The sequence below is a fragment of the Neovison vison genome, chromosome 1, assembly GCF_020171115.1.
Source record: "Neovison vison isolate M4711 chromosome 1, ASM_NN_V1, whole genome shotgun sequence".
Lineage (NCBI taxonomy): Eukaryota > Metazoa > Chordata > Mammalia > Carnivora > Mustelidae > Neogale > Neogale vison.
Genome location: NC_058091.1, coordinates 267733889 through 267748820, shown reverse-complemented (window position 1 = coordinate 267748820; position 14932 = coordinate 267733889). Strand labels below are relative to the sequence as shown.

The 14932-nt window shown below is 42.5% G+C and overlaps 1 protein-coding gene across 4 annotated transcripts in view; it reads right to left on the bottom strand.

The window, feature by feature from the left end:
- EBF1 (EBF transcription factor 1) overlaps positions 1-14932 on the bottom strand; it is a 384990-nt gene that overhangs the window by 17494 nt on the left and 352564 nt on the right. The window lies entirely within an intron of this gene.

The following is a 14932-nucleotide window of genomic DNA, read 5'->3' as shown; positions in this document are numbered from 1 at the left end:
CATTTTGCTGTCACCATAGCCTCTTCAAAAATCCTTGAACAACTCTTGAAATGACAAGCTTTTAGATACATATTAGCATTTTTCAATTTTAAATTTTCTATAATGTAAGATAAAATAGTTGTCATACTGCAGTATCTACCTATGACATATATAATGTCCTAAATTCAAAAATGAGATAGAGGGGTTTTCTCTTCTCAATAAACATTTATGCTTGCCTTAAGTTGCTAGACCCCATTTATAAAACAGTTCAGTTATTTTTCATGTAAGGAGTCAAAAGCATTATATAATCAGTGGAGTTTGAATCAATACATCTGAAATAATTTCTTTATTTTTTTAATGCAAGCTACAAGATAATTTACCACTTTTTGTTTGCAGTATTGTCTGACCACAGCAGTTAATAATTTACTACAGTATGGCCACACTAAACCCTATCCCCATATCAAATTCGGCCTGTGCTGCTTTCACTAAAACCTCATGGCTTTTTCTGGCTCTTAGGAAAGATTAAAACAAAATAGGATCAAGTTAGTTTATTTACAAAGATTTGACTTCTCTGTGTCTACATTCATTTATTTCTCCAAATAAATATTTATACCAGTGTTTGGGTTTGGCAGCGGAGGTATTTTTCTTTCTTTTCATTTTAGGAAAAAAAAAAAAACAAGTCTGTTTGTCACAAGCAAGATGAGGTGCAGTCGGAAACTGCACTTGTGAATTTCAATCTTGGAATACTATCACCGAGGACTCTGCACAGTGCTTATTTTAATTAATTAAACAGAAGCAGGGAGGAAGGAAATTCAAAATAAACTCTAAGAACTTTGAAATTTTCATAAACCTGAAAAAATTCCAACTGTTTGTGTATGCTATACATTTTACTCTCATATGTTTTTGATGACAAAGTTTTCCAATGACACAATCCAACTGCTTCTTTTTCTGCTTATGCAATATTGAGAGCTCTAATTACCCTTCAATCCTTTGAAAATGAAACATGTAAGTCCTGCTTCATAAAGTTACATCCTTCTTCTACCCAAGGAGCTGGGTCACACTTTCCCACTAGGCACATGGCCATAGGAGAGTCATTAACCCAACATCATTTCAGACCAGTGGTCTTATGGAGAGTGAACCTGGATTTTTGTCCTGAAAGTGATTTCCTTAAATGGTACCTTGCCCATACTAAAATGTCCTTTGCTGAAGAATCGACATAAGGATTTAAGGAATAGCCCACATTTGGTTCAGCTTTGCCAGTGTGATTCAGCTTCTATTAGTTATTTCTGCAAATAGGAAGAAGAAAGGAAATTTCTGGGTCCTCTATGAGTTAGTGCAATGGACCTGCAAGGTGCTTGGATTTTGGTGACCAGAAAATTGCTCTCACCTCCATGTCATTACGCTCCCAGTGAACTAGCCCCCAAGCGTGTTTGTGTTGGGGATCTAATATATTGCCTTTCAATCAGAGTTGAGAGCCACTGAACACACAGACAGAACATGACGAGCAGGTCAGGAAAGCAATAAAGATTTTACAGAGCTGTCCAAGGTGCTAAATTTACTCAATAATGGGTTTGGCACCATAGTGTTAACCTCTCATTTACTACCAGTTTGAGGGACTAAATTGAAGTAGCTGACTTCATTTACCTTGAAATGTATATTTTATGACATTATGTAAGTAGATTGAAAGGGCACTGCAGTTTTAACAATTTAAAGGCTAAAGCATGTTTAAGATGAAACTTGAATATTTATTGTATATTGCACTTAAAGTATATAGAATGTTAAAATGTATTGATTAAATTTGTAAAAGGCATTATAAAAATGACAGGTAGTATAAAAGATGTATGCCTTTTAAAATCAAATTGATAGTGTATGCTATCTCTTCTGTGGTCACAAGTGTAATTTTTTCGCAGTTTTATATGGTAATTTGAAAAATCTGTAATTTCACATTAGGAAATGATTGAGCCTGAGATGTTAAAAAAAAAAAAAAAGAAAGAAAGAAAGAAATTTCCCATAAGGGGAAGAACTGGATGTTTCATATAATCTTTTGTCTCTGAAATTGTTCCTAAAGTCTTATTTTTTGTGGCATTAGGAGGGAGTAGAGTATAAGGATCCTTCCATTCTAATGTGCAATTTTAATATTTCTGAAAAGAAAGAGCACTTGACTAGTACTAATATCTAATTTTTCAAGGCATTTATTTGTCAGGAGAGATTTTCTCTTCTTTTCATAATGTTTAAAACATCTCCCAGCTTGCAGTTTAAAAGATGAAGGCAGAGATTAGATTCTTCTAAGATAATTAATCCTATCCTTGGATTAAAAAAAAACCCAGTAGGGAATAAAGAAGACAAATACTACTATCCTAAATATTGAAAAGCCCCAGAGTCTCCTTATAGAGCTAATGCTTGTTTTCCAATCTACATCCTTATTCAGACTATTTTTCTTTTCAAGGCCTTGGATCTCCTCTCTTAAAGAAACAAAAAATGTTTATTCCTTAAAAACAACAACTTTCACTGATCTATTTTCTCTCACAGTTAAAAACTGGTTTCCCCTGTCCTGTTATGACCATTAGTTTATGATAATGTGAATGGGGTTCTGCAAAGAAAAAAGGGGATGAACTATTGAGAGTCTACAGAAACACTGGGGAAACTCAACTCTGACAAACAGTTAAAGCATAATTGTTATGGGTTTTTACTTATGCTTCAGAGCCTTTATAATAAAGATGCTGAATGGACTACAAATTCAGAAGGAAGATTCATCTTTACTTCCTATGTTGCAACTCCATCAATTGGTAAATAATTTTTGAGCTTCCTGTTGCCCCATAGTCAACAAAACAACATTGCTCTCTAGCACTTTCCAAGGCAGAGTATCCTCCCAGAATTAAGGCACAGGGTTCTATGGGGTTACAAAAGATTCTCCCTATCATCCGGTCCTACCATCTTTATCCAGTCTCCTCTCCCTACACATCTGAAGAACTGCTCTCTATTCTGGTCTAGCTAGTCCTCCCTAGCCTAGAAGCAAAATGTTGGCTCTTTCCCATCTCCAGACCTTCTCTCCTTTCACCTTTTCTTTATTTGGAATGCTGACATCAAACCGTGCCCATTCACAATGTCTCCTCATCCTCCAAAGCCTGAGAATGAAGGTGGTGTTGGTGGTTTGAGTAATGATAAAAATAACTGTTGTTTATTGAAAGTGGAACATGAACCCATCCAGTCTTCACAGAAAGCCTGTTAAGGGGCTGTTCATACCACCATGTGTCAGAGGAGGAAACCAAGACTCAGAAAGGAGGGTCAACTTTCCTTGCGTCCACACGGCTGACGACTGGCTGAGCAGGGATTTAGTCTCGGGTGCTAGGCATCACAGCCTTTGCTCTGGAGAATTATGCTCTTCTAACAGAAGGAACTCTACCCTCACCCAGCTTCTAATCTCTCTCATTCCTCTGAGAAATGGTGCTGACTGTTCCCTCTAGCACAGCACAACAGCTGATGCTGTGGGTTCATGTTCCTCTGATTTTAACTGTGTTAGTCTTCACTCTCCACCACTAGACTGTAGGTCCTTTGAGGCCATGAGTATCTGATCGCCTTCCCTAAGCCCCTAGCATAATGTCCAGTAGACCATGGGCCTTGAGATAATCCTTGTTGAAAATTTTATTCTGAGATAGTTTCTGATTTTTAAAAGTACTAGCTTGATTTATATGAAGAAATGACAAAGGCATATATTTGGCCTGGTTTATAAAAGCAGAAGACTTAAATTTGGTGTTCTATTTGGCTCCAGACCTTTTAATACAATATATAAATTCCCCAAGGTCAAGTCTTGATCTCTGTGGGGGTTTTTTATGCCACTTTTTTTTTCTTTTATGAATTTGCTCTTTTACTCCTGTTGGCTTATGCTTACATTTTAATTTTGTGATTAATATAATGAATCATGTTGGGTACAGACATTATCTCAAGTTATAGGCTGCTAACAACATGAGGTTGGTCTTGATGCACATCAGCCTTTTATTAACTGTACTCTTAGACCCTTAGAAATACTTAGGTATTTTCACAGTCTTGAGAACCAGGCATATCATGTCTGATATGCAGATATGGCTAGTTCATCTTTCTTTGGGGTTCATGATGGTGAAAACTCTGGGGATTATTCCCCTTCTATGTGAATCTTCTCCTCAATGTCTGCCCTCAGACGTATAGGCAATAAGCTCATATGCACTGGCCACATCTAACCTTCTAGGGTGAAATGGACGTTTGTCTAACTGTCCAATACGGCATCTGTTTATAAACCCAATTCAGTGTTCCAAATAATTCAAACCCAGATGAGCAGGGGAGATGGCCTGAACTTTCCTTCATTCACAGCACATATACCAACTCATAAAGCCAGTGGAATACCCCTTTACCAACACAACATTAATTTCCAAATTTCTGAATCAGATTTTGAAGACTCTGGAGACCCCCTATAATATTAAGGCCCAGGGATACTTCAGCAGTTTGGGAGGACAATTTGTACTTGGCTTTATGCTCCCTCAAGCGGGAAATGTTTTGCAGGACGTAGAAGAAAACAGAAGCTAAATTACAAAGTCAGGTTGACTTGGGCAATTCCTGAGAAAGAAGCACAATACCTTTCTGTCCCCACACATTTGCCTGACGCCCATTTATTGTCAATATGCTTTGCTTTATCAGGAGATCCAAGATATAATGGCCCCAAATACCAGCAACATAAAATGGAGTGGGGTGGCAGGATCACTCTCGGGTTAGAGGCGATAAACATCTATCAATGGAATCAGCATTCATTTCATTTGCCTCCTCACTCCAGAGTTTACCAAAGGGTCCAGATTTGGCAGAGTATACCCAGCTCACTAGCCTCTAAGTTCTAGCTCTTTCCCTGCTTCCTTCTGAAAGTCTGGGTGACACGGCTGATCGGAACGCCCGCAAGCTGAAAAACTGATTGGAAGTTCCTTGTAGCCCATTCCCTGCAGAGACTGATGTACAAAACGATAAATACTAGTTGAACTGAGAGGTGATTTCTGAGCAGGGTAGTTTTCTATCCCAATGTCTTTGGTGTTTATTCAGCCTAATGGAAAATTCCACAATGGCAGACTTTGCATTCTAAAAAATCATATCATGAGGGCAGGGAGGGAAGGAGTAAAACAAACCCAAATAATACTTGAGGACTGTTTAGTTTCCGATCCTCTGAGACATTCCTCAAATTTTTCATTTTTCTGGTAATAGGAACTCAAAAGAGAGCTGACCACAGATCATTAGAAACCTTTCGTGTCACACTTTAAGCGCTCTTTACTCAGAAGCCCTATGACTGAGAAGAGTCACTTACATTTAGCATAGATATAATTAAACATGTTTCTGTTGAAAGGGGCATTCTCATTATGGCTAAAGACCACTTTAGAGTAAATTGAAATGGAAAGGAGGAGCATAGATGAGGTGTAGGTAGCAAGTGGTTCTTTCTAGGGAGGCATAAAATGCCAAATGTGGAACAATTATATTTTACAACCCTGCATCCTAAAGACTTCATAGTATTTTATTATATAAGAAGTTTCAGCTGAAGCTTACAGAACGCTCTAGCACATACTTATTGCCCACAGTCTTTAAAGAAAAATAAAAGTCAAGCCACAATTAAAATCTCCAGAAATTTTCAGAACAAAGGAATTCAGTAATCTGAAAGATTCTACTGCTCTTAGTACAAAAGGCATCGAAGGCGTTCTTGTCCAGTCTAAAGAAAATGTGGGGGGTCATCAGCACCTTCTCTAATTTTAAAGTCGGTGTTCTCTCCAGATTAGATGAGAGCCCTCTTCCTTCGCAAACATATCACTATGCACTATCAAGCCACTTGGCCAGAGGCACGTCAGAGAGCTGTGCCTTTGTTACAAACATGGCATAGAAGACTTCTGAATCACATGAAATTAAAGTAGGTTGTAAGCTAAGGCAGCTATATCAACGTAAGACATACTAACTTACATGATTGACTTTTACAGTGGAAAGAAAAAGGCTGTTTTCAAGCAGCCGTTACTGCCTCAATGGAAAAAAAAAAATCAATGGAAGTGAAATGAACAAGAGATTTTGTCTGAGTTGCAGTTAATACCACTGAAGAGCTATGGATAATAAAAGGTCAACAAATAAATTAGCCAGAGTGTTATGAAATGAATGATTTGGCTTCTAATTTTATTGAGTGAAAATTGTTCGCTGCCTATTAGACCAGGTAATTTTTATCTGGTGCCCCAATTCCTGTTCCGTAAGCAATAATATAGTTTTAAGAGCTGTCGGTTCGATCGCGTGACCTCTGAGAAGCCGGCTCGGACAGCTGACTGCTATGATGGATAACTAAGCTTGGTCTCCACAAGGTGCCAACCCTCCCTTTCCTGCAAGGGGATCTCATAAAAGAAACATTACAGCTTGATTCATTTTACCAAAATGTTCGACTTTTCAAGTGTCAGCAGTTAAGTATAAATTGTGAAACCAGGTATTTCTGCGAAGAGTTATGACAATGGCTTTCCCCCCTCTTTTTGGTCTCCTGGCATTCTCTTCTAAATGGTGTCATGGTAATTGGTGAATGGGAGCCTGGGGTGCTTCCCGCCACAAATACAGTGAAAGATGGTGTCTGCACCCTTGTGAATATGACCTGCTTGGAGGTACAGAGCTGAACTCGGTAACCTCTGGCCGGCTCTTCTTATTCCAATTCATTGTACTGGTTTAAGACCGACGCTCTGGGTTAGGTCCTGCTGAGTGGCCTTGGAAATCGACTTTCTGATCAGGATAAAAGTCTCTGCTTAAAGAGAAGGCTACGGACAGAGGTGCCTTTTTCAGGGGTAGGTTGTAAAGTCAGCACATGAAACAAAAACTGCCTAGAGTCAAAATTACCCTTGAAAATCTTTAAAGTCGCCCAAGGTCTGGGCTCTTAGAAACACAAAGGCCGAAAATTAACTACTTCTGTTTCTCTTTGTCTTTGGGTTGTGGATTCCCTTTCCCTGGGGCAAAGCAGAATAAATGTCTAGTTGGAAAGTAGAAGGACCACTGAGTAAACAGAGAAATTTACTGCCGTACCTGTGTACCCGTACTTCTGTGTCTATGCGTTTGGGGTGTGTGTACACAAATGTATGTGTATATTTGTATTTCTGGACAAGTACGGATCGTTAAACTTGAGTAAGTGATATGTGCATGCTGGAGCCCTGTTGTACTTCAAGGATATCAAAGGGAGGCAAAAACAGAGTTTGCTTTGGTTCTTAAACTGTCGAACATCATCGGCTATTATATGCACCTCCAGACGAATGATATCTGTAAGTTCCCAGGGCTTTACAGATGGTCCTGAGTAAAACTGCAATTAAAATCCACTGCCTCGAGACTGCCGGGGCTGTTCTGATTACTCTGATGTTTAATTGAAGTGTAACTCAAGGCTGGAAATAGTGAGCAAGGTTGAAGACCTCCCTCCTAGTGTCTGTTTCTAAGGGCTTCCGTCTAAGAGGAAGGTTTTGGATGGTGGGGAGGGACACAGGAGTTAGCCCCTTGTTCCTCCTGTGACTTCTCCCTGAACTGAGGAGTAATCATATTCCATGCCCCTGCCCACAGGGTGTAATGTGAAGTAGGGTCAACGTGATCATCCTCCTCAAGAGCTCAGAGCTAAAAACGAACTCGGAAGAGTTTCCAGAATTCAGCTACGGACTAACTGCTATGACAGGTCCCAACAACAATGACTCTGCTGCTAAAGAGAAAAAGAACGATCTCCAGTGTCCATATGTGCATGTGTTTAATTCACACTGCCAGCTGCCACTTTTGCTTGGCTCAGCCCTTTCTGAGCTAAGTTCAGTCCATGCTACCATTTCCCTCTTCCTCCACCTCCCACCCCCATCCCAGTCCTGGACAAGCTTGAGGATGTTTTTAGGATTGGAAAGCAAAATCACCTTTTCTCTTAAAATTCCTTTTTCTTAGTTCTAGAACGCAGTGCTTAGGGATACTAGCTCTGGGGCTCAGCATAGTTGGCTCAAATCTGTGCTCTGGTACCGACCAGCGGTGTGAATGCCTGCCTCAGCTTCCCCATCTGTAAAGCTGGGTTTATACTCACACCTGGCTCAGCAGATATATAGTCCATGCTTAACTCAGCGGTAGCCAACACTAATACTGATAACCTTCGCTTGTTTCCCAGAGAACTTCTGCAAATGATCTGCATTCTTAGAGTCAATGTGCACTGTTAGATTATGAACAGACTACCAGGGAGGAAGGCAGGTGAGGTAGAAAACCTGCATTTACCAGCTGCATAAGCTTGAGCAGATTACTTGGCCTCTCTGGGCTTCAGTGTCCTCATCTCTGAAATGGGCCCAATGCAATAATGACAAGTGGAATAACTTAGCAAAAAACAAGTCGAAGGGAAAATTACAGCTCTTGTGAGGATCATGGGCTTTTTAAATGAAGCTACGATCTGCCTCCCTCCAGAAATGCATACTCCTAAACCCGCCCCCCCCAAGGGTTCTATAGTCAGTCTTGGGGGGCATACAGGACAAGGCTAAGCTCCCCCAACACAAGAGGCATAAGTTGAGGGGCCACCAAGCCTCTAACTTGAGCATATTATCAAAACAGGTTGTGGAATTTGCTTGTGAGGTTTCTGGCAAATACAGGGGAGAGAGGAGGAAAGGGGGCTGCATTCCATAATTTGTGCTTTTGACAAGAGAATACAGAGACAAAAATGCTTCTTGTCCTCAAACTCAAGTGTGTGTTTTCCAAGAGTTAAATACACCATATGCTTTGCTTTTGTTTCTGTATTTTTGTCTGCGTGGAGTCATTTTGGTTCCTGGGTAAAATGCTAATAGAGTTTCCTCAAATGACAAACATAAATGAATGACCAAGGTGAGAGGGTGGCCAGTGTCACAGCGTGGAAGTTACAGATGACGGGTTTTTCTTTGCCCTTTCCTGAAACCCTTACTTATCCCCCTTTCTGCTAACAGACAACGTGGTTATGCAAAGATTTCTTATTTGTATTTTCACCGATGCAACTGCAGGTTTTGAATCACTGATAGTCTTTGCATAAAGACTAAAACAATAAAAGCATAATTAGAATACATTGTATACAGCTGACTCTAGTTTTATTTTGCCCCAGCTCTGTATTTATGATAAATCGCTAAACACGAACGCTCTTTAGGGAGGGTGATTTTGGGTCTCGTCTCTCCATTGAGCAAAAACAGTGCCTGTGAGTGGAGTCTGAATTTCCATTCTGCGAGTGTACAGTTGAACTGAATAATATTTGGCACAATGCAGTGCACAACCGAGCCACTAAATGGCTGATTTACTAAATTATTATTAGATGAGCCCTTGCTGTTCCAAATGAAAGTGCAGTCACTGTCTTCCTTCATGGTGTGTTCAAATTGTTCTGTGTTTAAATATTCAGCATGAGGCTAATGTGAACTGATGAACTGAGACTATAAACATTCACTTTCAATACAGATAGAGTGACAGAGATGCAACATATCATGTGGCCCGCGGAGGTGAAAATGATTTATATTTAAGGATGTTGCTGCCTACTTCCATTACTTTAAGGTACTCTTAATTAGCATGGTGTTGGAAATGACTAATTCCCACATACAGGAAGAGCAGGCTCATGGAGGCTGAGATTTTTCTGCATGCCAGTGAAGGAGAAGGGACCATAAAGGATTGGCCGCCTATGTAGTCCAGAAGCCCAAGTCCTATCTGTGTCAGGCTGCACCGCACCAGCCGAGGATAACGCGCGGCTCCTGGAAGAACTATGGTTTTTGACATTCAATGTTTGTTTGTTTGTTTGTTTGTTTCCTAGACCTTCCCGGAGGGCCTTTAGTGCTTCCTCACTTCATCCGTCCCTCTGCAATCCACACACCTTCCGACCCAGGTCGGCTACCCAGCCACCCCGACACCTCTCCCCAACTCACCAGCTTCTTTCCTGACACCTGCTGGAATGGAGAGCAGCCCTTTGCTCCTTGGAAGAATACAACCCTTCTTCCCTCCTCCCCTTTGAGGGCAGTTAGAGGCAAGCACTTAAAATACTGTGATCACTTACAGTAGATTAGAATTTTTTATTGGTACCGTGTTGCCATAACAACGTGAAGACAGCAGATGACTTAAGCTAAGCTTGCAAAGCAAAAGGCTGCTCATCTGGCAGTTAAAATGAATACAGTTCATTTCACAAGTTTCCCATATGGACTCTTAGTGTATGGTAATGAGGAGACCATATGGTGAGAGAAAATGCACTGAGAACAATTGGGTTCCACTGGCTGAGTGGGAAGTTGGGAGAGAAAACCCGGGTGAGAGATTCTGGTGTGTGCGCTCTCTGGGTTCAAGGTTTGCTTGAGGTTTGTTTTGGTGTTTGTTTGGGATGGTTGTTTTCCACAGGGGTTTGCGTTTCTTCATCCACTCCTTAATATGTCGGCTGCGCAAAATGACAAACATCTTGCAAATTTTGCAATATCATTCATCACAAACTGTCAGCAGTGTTTGCAAATCTGACTTGCAAGATCTTTTAAATGTGTTGTTCTTAAAAGGCAACAGAACTAAGTTTTTAGACAAAGTGCAGGAAAATTTAAGCACTTCTGACAAGCAGAAACATTAACAGTAATCATTTTAAAAACACTCGCATCTTTTGCCTGCATGTTTAGCTGTAAATAATGCTAGAATGTATAAAAGCTTTAAAGTAAAAATGTAATAAATACTTTTTATTATGTTTCATAAAGGATAAAAAAAAATGCCATGAGCCATGTGTATGCGTTATCTGTATATGTGAACACATAGAGATGGATAGCTCCCCCTCTCTCCTTCCTACTAACCAGATTGGAGACCTGGGAAGACAGCTTGAAAAAGGCTCTAAAGTCAATTCTGTACTATACATGCTTCATAAAAGATGAATATAAATGCATTAGTTAGACACGGTGAGCTAAATTAGAAGGTCAGGCAGGGCTGGGAGGGCTGAAAAATCACACACCCAATGAGTGTAATTACTCTTTTTTAAGTCTATTAAGTGGTGTTGTTCTATCAAGGCTCAGGGGTATAGGACAGGAAGAACAAGATAAAGTAATGTGTATTTATTACTCCCACTGGATCAATTTACCAGATATTTTCAGCTCCATAAAGCAAAATACACAAATGCCGCCTTTGTTACTTTTCTCAGACTGCTTTATTTTCTCTAAAAGAGGGACTGGCTCTCGCAGGAAAAACCGTTGGCCCCATGGAGGTCCCCACGCCAGCCCCTCTCCGTGGGGGAATGAGAGAAAGCTGGCAAGAGTTCCAGGAGGATAGGGGTGAGGTAACAGGCGAGGGACAGGGAGAGGAGCCAGTCACCTCAAGACAGAATTATCTGGCTTTCCAGATCTGAAGGCAGAGTGGGAATAGGACGCAGTGGTAACCGTGAGGCGGTCAAGTCCAAGGACTCACATCCTCGGTCTCCCTCTGGCTAGCTGTGTGGCCTCAGCAAGCCGCTGGCCCTCTGGAACTTGGACTCCCGTGGAATGGCGAGGACCCACATTGCAGGGACTGGAGCCTCCATGTGCTAAAGTCATGCAAGATGCCAGAGGGGGCCCCTTGCAGAAATTCTTTCACTAAGGCCCAGCAGCAACCTGTTGGGGCCACAGCAGGGAGAAGGAGGAACAGGGGCTGGAGAGGCTTGCGCCACCGCACAGTGCGGTGGATCTGGTTTTCAAACTCCACGTCCGAGTGCAGAGCTCACTCTCTGGGCCTCTGTACTCTCTGAACACCTTGACAAAGCAGGGCTGGCCCCAGGAGAGGCACTAAGTAACCTTACCTGCTCCCTGGGCTGGCGGCAGGGTCCCCTCTCCCTGCCTTTGAGCTCACGCTCGCTGAGGAAAACTTTCAATCAACTGGAAGGGGATGGAGACACCCCTGGCCTTCCAAACAGTGACAATTCTTGGCTCAGTGTTTCTGGATGACATCGTGCATGCCAGCGTCTCGCAGTCTCTGACTGACCGCAGCCCCCATCCCCTCACCTCCACACTACCCGCAGAGTCAGCCTTCACCCCAAAGTCAGTCACGTGTTCCTCTCCCTCCCGCCAGGATCCAGAGAGGCAGGCAAGTTTGTAGGAGACAGAACAGAATGCTTCCCTTTAAAATCTCAGCCCGCCCTTCTCCCTGTGTATCAGAAAAAGGAAACCAAAAAACACCTGGGCTTTGGATAATTACAGTATTTGAAATTTGTGCATACGGCCACTGTCACTATTGGTGACCTTCAGGGACAAAATGATTTACGAAGAAGGATCCAGCTCCCTCCTGTTTCCTCATTTGGTAAGTGGGAATGATGTCTGCTCTCCCGACTTCTCTCCGAAGACGGGCTCCACTAAAACAAAGCATGTACAAGTTCTTTGAAAAAGCACAAGCCAGTATACAAAGGCATATTATTATGGAAAGCTGTCTGCTTGGTCTTTGGAGCAGTTTCATTTGACAGAATATGTGGGTGGTTGTATGAATCTAGCTTTGTCTATTCACAAACACATGGGTTTAATAAAGTGCAGTTTGTTTTTTAAGGTGTGTGGTCCGGGGCTCACTGAAACACTTCTGTCTGACAAACACTGACCATGATTCTAAGAAAGGCGGAGCCCATGTTTAATCCCGCTAACAATGGACAGCGGGAGTGTAAATCTCTCAAGGGCACAGGAATACCTCGAGCTGGCTCCATCCGCTGCTTCCTGACCCTGATCTTGAACTCTCACTCCACCTTAACGTTCGGAGCCAGGAGGACAGCCCTTGTGATGTGAGTCACGGGAGAGCTTCCTGGGGTGGGCTCCAGCCAGAGCCCTTGCACAGCTCAGTGGCTAGATGCAGGCTATGGAGTGTTTCCTTAACACACAAATCTATTGTGTGCTGATGACTCCTCCCAAACCCAGGAAAAGAGGGCTAGGAATTCCACCATGAGGCCACCGGGGATGAAATGACACGTGCCCGTGCTGTTCCCTCAACATAGCTGAACGGGATGTGGGACTGGAAACGTGTCTTTTAGAAGTACACAAAACTCAGTCCTATGTGCCTCTTTCTCTTCTTTAGGAATAAGACAAGTACTTCCTGACTTCTTTAGACCTCAGTCTTTAAACCAGATTTATCTTCTATTTTTCGATCAATATTTACTGAGAGGCAACGGTGAGCCAGGGAGCTGTGCCGGAGAGCACCCGGAGGATAACCTCTGTATCCTTACATGTTCCCCGTGAAGTCAGCATGGTTATTGTCACCACTTTTTAGATGAAGAAACTGAGGCACAGAAGATAAATCACCCGTGCAACTGCTCGCCAGGGTTAGACGTTCTGCTCGGCAGAGACTGGATGGCAGAGACCTCAGAAGCAAGAATGCCATTCTCACTCACTGGCAAAGAATCCTAGCTACCCTTTGTTGCGTGCTCAGTAAGCGGTTAAAACAGCCATCGGAAGAGGTAGAAAATAGTCCCATCTCCATTTGGTAGAGAAGGAAACTGAGGCACGGAGAGGTAAAGAATTTTGGAGAAACAACAAGAACAACAACAAATTCTGATCCCAGCTGCAGAGCTAATAAGTGTCCCTGGTCCGAGTCCCACCCCTGCCAATCTGAGTCTCCAGTCCCTTTAGCAGATTCTAGAGACATCAAAATGCCAAATGTAACATGAAGACTGTCCCCAAGTGGAAAAAATAAGAAAAATCTGGCATTGTGGCCATGCCTTCTTTCCACCACTGAGACACCTAAGGCACTGACCGGTGGGTGGACATAACATCATTCGCATCACTGTGCTATAAAATGACCAATTACAGTCCCACAGGGAATGCATGGGAGCTAGGTTCTTGCTTGATGGAGGAACTTAAAAGTCAATCTCTGCAAGGCACAACTTCACTCTAGAAGAGACTGCGGTTCACTATTACCATTAGATTATTTACTCGCTCACCAAGAGTAAGTCAGGGTAGAAGAGAATGATGTGTAAGACGGAGGCTCGCTGCAAAGACTAGGATGCGAACAGACCAACACGTCATATGACTTCTTCCTCTGAGGTGAGCTTTACGGAGGGGGACAGCAGGAGGCTGTGCTGGGAAGCTGAAGGTTGAGGCTGAAGGCTGTGTGGTTCTACCCCAGGTATGGGCAGAGAAGAGCCGTTCTTGCTGGTCACTGTACCTCTCATCAGTTGGGTGACTCCCGACTGACTCCCCTCATCTGCGCATCAGTTGAGGGGACACCCTTCTCCTGTTCTGACAGGTGGCCTTGCTGCCCAGGGCACCCGACCTGCAGGGAGCATGTGACGATAGACGAATACCCCCAAAGAAATCTGCTGCGCTAGGAAGGATGCCTACTTCATTTTTCTAAGTGTTTTACAAGAAGAAACAGACCTAGAAAGGACATGTCTCTAGCCCTGCTCTGGCAAGAGAGCACCCTCATCTACTCACTTAATTTACAGAAGTTTTCATTTGTGTAGTAAATGAAACTTCATTTTACTGTCAGTAAATGGCGAATGGTAGTTCCACTAATTCTCTGAATGTCTTCAGCATTTAACTATTCTCTACTCGGGAGTCCTTGCAGAACTCTGGTTGCACTTTAAATGTGCCCATTACTTCCCATTGTTGTTCGTTGAGCATGGTAATCTCTTTGCCACAAGGCCCACCGTCCTCGGTACAGAGATGGGAGCACTGCCCACACTGCCAACAGGTACAGAGTAGAAGCCAATACATGGGAACTTCCTACTTTCTGTATTGGCAACTAACGACATATTGCTGCATGGCATATATGACTCGGTCCTGAATTTTTGTTTAGTTTCTCACATGTTTGTACTATATTTCCAGTTAAGTAGGATGCATCTGGTGGTTAAGAGGCTCTGTCTTATCTGGCAAGTTGTAAGATCTGCCCATATGTTTCTTTTGAGCTCTAGCTTTCTACCTCACATAGGTAGAAAGGCAGTGTTCTCTTTCCTCTTGAGAGTTGGTGTGAGGCAGGATTAGTAACCTGGACTTCAGAGTCAGGCTGTATAGGTTTGATTCTCAGTTTG